The sequence below is a fragment of the Daktulosphaira vitifoliae genome, unplaced genomic scaffold (genome assembly GCF_025091365.1).
Source record: "Daktulosphaira vitifoliae isolate Bord-2020 unplaced genomic scaffold, ASM2509136v1 Scaffold_4, whole genome shotgun sequence".
NCBI classification, from domain to species: domain Eukaryota; kingdom Metazoa; phylum Arthropoda; class Insecta; order Hemiptera; family Phylloxeridae; genus Daktulosphaira; species Daktulosphaira vitifoliae.
The window spans coordinates 33,409,510-33,417,771 of NW_026099575.1; positions in this window are offsets into that span (position 1 = coordinate 33,409,510).

Consider the following 8,262-nt stretch of genomic DNA (forward strand, 5'->3'; position numbering starts at 1 on the left):
TTTTTTTTTTGTTAGTTACAAAATACTCACGAAGAGAATAAAGCATCACCATTTTTGTATAGTACAATTTTTATTTAAATATTTGTTTAGTGGTCCCCAGTAGTATACGTATTTATCATTTTAGATATGATTACCAATTAAGAAGTCAATCATTATAATAATACAACAATTATATGCTTTTGAAAAATATACAGAATGGAACAGATCTAAGTGATAAATTCTATAATTTTTAATACAATTAACATTTCACTGCAATATTTTTAAAAATAATTTATGCAAACTTAGAATTCATTAAATCATATTTTTATTATTTGTTTAATGAAAATATTAAACAATATTTTTATTTAATTTTAAATTTTAAAATAGACAGTTTTTAGAACTTTTCCTTCAAATATAATTAATGGGATTATTATTTTTTTTATTAGGGATTTATTTTATTACTTTAAAAAATACAATAAAAGTATTTTTTTTTTTTAATTTTGAATTAATCATTTTTTAGATTTCTTTTTCAAAAATATTTAATTAATCGATAACAATTTTAGGACAAATATTTATTAAGTTAAAAGGATTTAAATATATTGAGTGGGTATGTAGCACGGGTGGAATTCACATATATTTTTACAAACAATACCTTCTTGCGCTCAATGTTTCAAAATAATGTTTTTTCTATCATATTATTAAATTAATAATAGAAAATCTTATTTAAGAAAATTTAATTTAAGGTTTTAAACTTTGAAGGGACGAAGAAAAATTATGTAACCACATATTTTGTTTTTTAAAACATATAATTTTGTTCTTCATAAAAATTAAACTTCTGTTTCTGAGTTTCTGAGAAAATTAATTTTTCTATATGATAATTTCTTATTAATAAATTGAAATAGGTCGAGATAACAAGTTTTAAAATTTATAGAAGAATTATTATTTTTAGATTTTATTAATCCCTTTTGATGATATTTATTAATTTTGTTACTTTTTTATTATTAAGATGTAATGAGTACTAAGTAGCTAATAATATTATTAGGCTTAGGGACTTATACTATTTGTATATATTTACTGGACATTGTAAAACATAGCAGAGAAATATATAAATACGTTTCAGAATACAATGAGTTCAAATATGTAATTTTATATTGATAAATATATTGCTATTTCTACGTTTATTTCGCATATTTTTTTAATTTTGATGAATATTAGTATTTTTAATAATAATAAAAAAAAAAAAATTTCTATTTTGTATTTGAAAAAAAGATTAGCTTCAGTATATTATGCTCAGAAAATATATTGAGTAAATAATATGTGTTTTAGTTTTCCCCGCGAAAAACTATGTGTTAATCGGCTACAAAGTTAAGTTTTTGGGTTGAAAGATAAATTTACATCCGATTAACACGTTTTATTTTGTGTACGATGTGAACAATAAGAAGGAAGTAACAATTGCTGCTTCATTTAATATCCATTGATAGAGCAGGAGAAATTTTTTTATTATATTTCGAAAAAATAAAGAAAATTAATCATTATAAGTTATAAGTATATTGGCGCGCAACATTCTTGGGTTGGTAAATCATGAATGTGTTTTTCCTTAATCGTCTGAAAATAGAAATATTTTTAAATCTTCATTAAATTCAAATCCAATAGCATTAAAAGCATCCTCAAAATCGATTTTCCTTTTTTCTAGTGGCTTCCTGAGACAGAAAATTATAGTTTCTCCAGGTAAAACATCCAAATTTAACGAACAAGCCGCGGCGTTAATCTCAGATGGATCATTTCGTTTCACTTTATCGTTTATCATTTGTTATATTCACAATATTGTTATTTGAATCTCTTTCAAATAATTCACTGAGTTTATATTGAACCCCTTCAACTATCACATAGGAGTTTGGTTGAGATAATATTAGATCACTCCAAAGTGAATTATGTCGAGAAAACATAATAACATACAAAATAAAACGTATTATTGAATCATTTTTTAATTAGCTTGAAATTTTATATTACTAATTTCTTTTGCTATTTTAAAATGTTAAAAAATCTATAGTGAAAACTATTATTCACTAAACATATTGTTATTATAAAATAAAATATTCTTTCATTTTTTAAAAATATTAATAGACAATATTCCTATTGTATAAACTGTCTTTTATAAATTGTATTTAAATAAAGTATAATGCTTTATCATTTTTCAAAGGCATGGAATTAAAATACCAAATACAGTTTTTTTATTATAAATCACACTAGATAACGATATAGTATTAAATCTAAAAAAATATTCAAATGAAATAATTTATTTCTGTTTGAGTTCATTGTTAAAGTTTCCGTGTAATTATCCAACTGGGAATTAATTGCAAACAGCGTAGATGAACATCAACGCTAAGGTGGCGACTGAATGATCCACTGCGCCACACCAAACATCACTACGCCTCATAAATATAGAATTAAATATTTTGTCATACATGAAAAATTTATTTAAAATTTGAAGTTATAAAGTTAGTCAAATACTTAAATATTAGAGGTCATTTTTTATAATTTTACATAGAATTTTCTACAAATTAATATAAGCTGGTATGGATAGATAAAAAAAAATTTATTTGAACAAGTGTAATCTCATAAAGAATTACTTATAAAAATAGTTAAAGACGCAGTTTTAAATAGCTTTTATTTTCATAATTACTTTACCAACTTAAAATTTCTGAATTTGTTTTTACAAAATTTAATAGTCACTATATGCAAATGGTTGATATTATATTTTCTGATGTTATACACATTTTTTAGCTTAGCATCATTATCCACATGAAATAATAATGTTTTATTCATTTACACTAGAAAAAATAATATTTAACAATAAAGGAAGTTTATTCTTATAAGAAAATGCCGTTTACGAAATAATTTCTTGAAAATCATTTTTTTGTTGTGGGTATTTTCAAAGACATAAATATGATTGATAAGAAAACAAAAAAACAAATGTGTTTTTCTCTAAATGAACTTTTTACACTGTATTCAAATCTAAAATTAGACTTTTTTTTCACTTCTAAATTTTGATATTATTACTAATTATTAAAAAAACCGAGAATTATAAAACAAAAATAGCATATTTTTGAATACAGTAGCCATTTCACCATGAAAACAAGTCTAGATGTCAATTTTTTTTTCATATTAAAGTATATTACATAAGCAATAATTTAATATATATATAATATTATCAGACTTTCTGGAACACTTTCAAAAATTAAGTTGAAAAGTTAATTTTTTGTGAAGTTGTCAGTTTTTATTCCCCCTATGTGGGCAGGTAAAGTGTCAGATTTATAAAAAAATACACAAAATGATAGGTAAATACCTAATGTATCTAAAAAAAAAAAATTATATTGATTTGGTCATTTTAAAAAAAATTTAATTAACAAAAATTGAATAAATTTCAAAAATTAGCGATTTTTAAATTTGTAATTTTTTGGAGACTTTTTCAATTTTTGAGGAAATGTCTTCGACTGGATACGATTTGTGATCTTTTGACTTATCGTTGAAAGAAATTGATTCGGTTACATTTGAGAAAAAGTGGTAACAGACAAAAAAAAAACACATCATAGTAAAATTAATACCTTCTCAGCTTTCTATCGATTGAAAATCAATCAATGAAAGTAAACATGTTGTCTCTAATTAAATTTATGTAATTTTTTTTGTACAATTTTAAAATGGGAAAATCATGCAGCAAATAATTTTTTGTTTCGTGAGCGATCATTTTGGGGTTATTTTTATAAGTATAGGCAAGTGGCAAAAGGGAAGTCAGAAACGCTGATTGCCTCACAGAAATTTTTTTTAAATTTTGCGATACCTAAAATTTGGCTCAAACTACGTTACTGTGTGCTGTAAATTTATAACTTGAATTATTGCTTCTATTGTCATTGACAAATTATGAATTAAATATCTGCGTGTTTTAGACAATGTTTCTATAATTTTTTTAATAATCTTAATTATACTACTCCTTGTTTTATTATGTCAATTACAAATGCTTATTCAAATGTTAATAATTTTCATGGAAAAGAAATCGCGTACTATTACCAGTAAATAATTTAATAAGTGTTTATTTCTGTACTTTACATAATATGAACAAACATTTGATACCATTGGAAAATTGTAAAAAAAATTAAAATTTAACAAACTTCCAAATGCTGTATAAACGTAACTACTGAATTAAAATAAAAGTATTTGGTATCAATATTTTTCTTTAAAACTTATCTATAAAATGGCTATTTTAAAATCTTAAAAAAAATATTAATTTTTAAAATATTTTTGTAATTGTAAAAAGTAACATAAAACAAATTTTAAATATAGTTCTATATTGTAAAAATTGATTAAAAAAAAAAAAGAAAGTATAAAATGTTATGTAGATCATAAGTTATAAGAGTTGTCAGTTAGATCCGTTCCATCTTGTATATATTAAAAATAAATCGTTAAAAATATTTCATCAATAATGTTTGATTTTATTTTACAAGTTTAAATTTACTTCTGACAGTTAATTTTACAGAAGTTACATAAATTTGAAAGTTGTCATTATTTAAAAAAATATGATATTTAACTATTTAATTGGAATTATGCCTAAAATCACAATTCGTATAAGCAAATATATGTGTAGGACAGACATAGAAATTATTATTTCTATAACTATAATTTAACTATTTAATGTTTTTTTAAAAACATTTTATAACTTTTTTAAGCTATTATTCTTACACAGAAATATCCGTATCTCTATAACTCTTTGATTGAAAAGTGCGTTAGCTTCCAAGTAAACTTATTGCGCTAGTCTTAAATTAAATACATTAACATTAACAACGATAACATTTTTTTGTGACACAATAAAGGTAATCGTAAGATCAGATAATTTACCCTTTCTTCTTTTTAGAATCCATGATTGGTGGTTTTATAAATATAATTTTTTTCCCTTAGTTTTAAATGAAGCATAAATATATATATATACGTTACTAAAATTTAAGACATAATTTGAAGGATATTTATTTGATTCTGCTATAAATTTCCATCTCGTGTTAAAACAAGCAAATATAAAAATTATATAAAAGAAACTTCAAAGTTTCCATTTTATTTTATAACATTTTATTTTAAAAGCAAGAAGTTAATTATAAAATAAAGTTTAAAAAATATTATTAATAAAATATTAGAACGTCAAATTAATTTTCAATGTTTATTCATTTATTAAACTTTAAACTGCGTTTTAAATGTTTTTAAAAATACTTTAACCTTGCTAATGTAGAGATGAAACGAGTATATATTTAATGTATTTTGAAAAGCATTTCGATTACTCTGTAAATAACATCCTAAGAGAGGGTGACTTACGATCGAGCACATGGAGGAATTTTGCAAATTTCAAAGCGTTTCTCTGAAAATATCGGGTTATCATTACAGGCTTCGCTAAAAAGTTTTACAATTGCTTGCGGCATTTTCTTATGCTATCAATATTTTATTTTTATTTCATTTTTTATTATAGATCTTTTATGGAAATAGAACTTATTATTAAAAGTAATGCATGGATTCAATATAAAAATTTTATGGAATATCATATGGTTAACAAATTATTTGTTATAAATAATTGAACTTGTAATATTATAATACTTGGTATTATAGATACTTTTTTGCTTACGTTATCTTAAACAACTAATACGACATTTAACGTTTTGTTTAAACATTTCCATTAATAGAATTTATATTCTTTGCCTACCTTCTCAGTACATAAAAATACATAATATCACATTGTTTCTTTTTACAGTGTATAGTAGATATTATATTTAGATTATATAAAGGTTTATTTATACAACATGTTGTGCTATGTTTATGAATTATCACAATGGTGTGACTGGGTATTTTTCTAGGTATCCTTATCTTATTATAGATAACTTAAGTAGACTAGTATAAAATAAATTTACTAAACTGATATTGTTTCAGCTATGTATGATTTTATTCCTCGTAAATAATTGTATGTTTATCTTTTATGGAATAAGTAAAATTAAAACTATATTAAAAATATTATTAATTTAAAAAACTAAAAAATATTAAAAATATTAAAATGGAATAACTTAAATTTAAATAATTAGTTTCCTCATTTTAAGTTTTTAAGTTTTCAGCTTTAGTAAAAGTAAAAAGTAATTATTAGATTACTTTTTATCTACTTATTATATTAAAAAAGCTATAAATATTACCAATACATTTATAATTATATTCAATTATCTTGTAAGTACTCATTTTAGAAAAATAATGGTATAGTTGATTATAAATTAAATTTTATTTTTGCTAAGTAGTGTTTTATAAGAGAGAGAGAGAGGAATTAAAGTCTTCTCGTTATTTTTTTCTGTATAATTGTGAGCTTTTGAGTATGTTGCTCGTTACGTTGAAGTTCTCAAGATGGTTAGTATAATTAGCGCTAATTGTAATAATAACTGTCTTAGAAGAAATATTTAACAACAATTATGGAATAGTATATTCAACATTGTTAATATTTTGTTCAATAACTTTGTAAAATATTTTACACACCTTATTAAATTTAAACATAAATATATAAAATAGTAGATGTAAATATTTTTATTGTATAAATCAAAAGTTTTAAATGAATATAATTAATTTTTATAGATGAGGCTTAGTGTAGCGCTTTCTAGTTATTAAATAGCATTGCAGTTAGGCCATAGTGTTATTTTGATTTGGTTATCACATAACAGTGGTCGACTAGGGTGAGAGTGTAGGGGGCTCATGTTATCTCCATTTACTATCATCTCCAACTAAAATAAAAGTAAAAAGGTCTTGAATGATAAATTTGGTAAAAGCGATATTTTAGAACTCCAGGTGTTTTTGCAATCTTTTTATAATTATCATGGAATTTTTGTTTTTAATTTCAATTTTATTTTAGTAAAAATGTTATTAGTAGTATTAAAAAATTGAAGAGAGATTTTTTAATGATTATCTCTTTGCACTCCTCAAAAGTCTAGTTATGCCACTGTTAACTACAAATTACAATTAAATGTATAATCAATCAATATATTTTAGAGGTTGAATTTTAATGAACTATAAAATTCTACTAATTTGTGTATTCTATAAAAAATTTACTTCATTAAACACTTAAGTTTATCTTAACTAGAGACAGCTTATGCTTAAGAGGCACTAAAGTTTTGGTAAACTTTTTTTTATGTAGAAATTCTTAATGAAAATATTATTTGATGATTAAATTTTGTTCTAATAATTATATTGTGCTTTTTTTTTTACAACCGTTAGGTTGGTTAATACCAACTGGATTGGTATAACCTGGGAAAATTTAAGTGCAATGGTTGCCCGTTGTTGCTTTCTGCACTGGGAACATGGTGCTTTTTCGCCACCGTAGAAGCGCACGCATGGTCACCCATCCGTTCACTTACAGCGGTAGGTGTGGTTTAACACTAGAGTTTTGTCAACAACAAATGTGACCACCGCACTACACCACGCCCCTAATATTGTGCTAAAAACAATAAATAATATTAAATTAAGAAAATATTTAAATAATTTAATTATAAGTAGTGACGTTATTAAGATTTCGTCCTAGTTAAGATATACGAAAAAAAATTGTTCACGCCACGCTGCCCAAATAAAAATAAATTTTATTTTTGTAATGTAATTGTTTTTGTTATAGAAAATATGACACCAGTGATTATAAACGTTATATCATAATTCAGTTATAGTTTTAGCTTCGATGCGAAGCTGAGAAGGTATTGGTTTTACTAAGATGTGTTTTTTTTTGTCTGTTACCACTTTTTCTCAGCTCTCACCGAACCAATTTCTTTCAATGATACGTCAAAAGATCACAAATTGTATCTAGTCGAAGACATTACCCTCAAAAATTGAAAAAAATGCCCTCGTTCCCCGTAAATGGGGAAACCTCCAAAAAAATTACAAATTTAAAAATCGCTAATTTTCGAAATTTTTTCAATTTTTTTTACTTAAAAGTGCCATAACTTTTTCAAAAATGAACATATCAATATAATTCTTTTTTATATAGATGCTTGATGTCTTTACTTATCATTTGGTATATTTTTTTTGTAAATCTGACACTTAACCTGCCCACAGGGGGGGATTTAAAATGACAACTTTTTCACAAAAAATTTACTTTTTCAACATAACTTTTGAAAATGTTCCGGAAGGTCTGACACTTTTATATATATCTTAAATTAAAGCTAATGTAATTTACTTTATTATGAAAAAAAAAAATTTCGGACTATATTTTATCTTCACGGTGAAAATGAACAT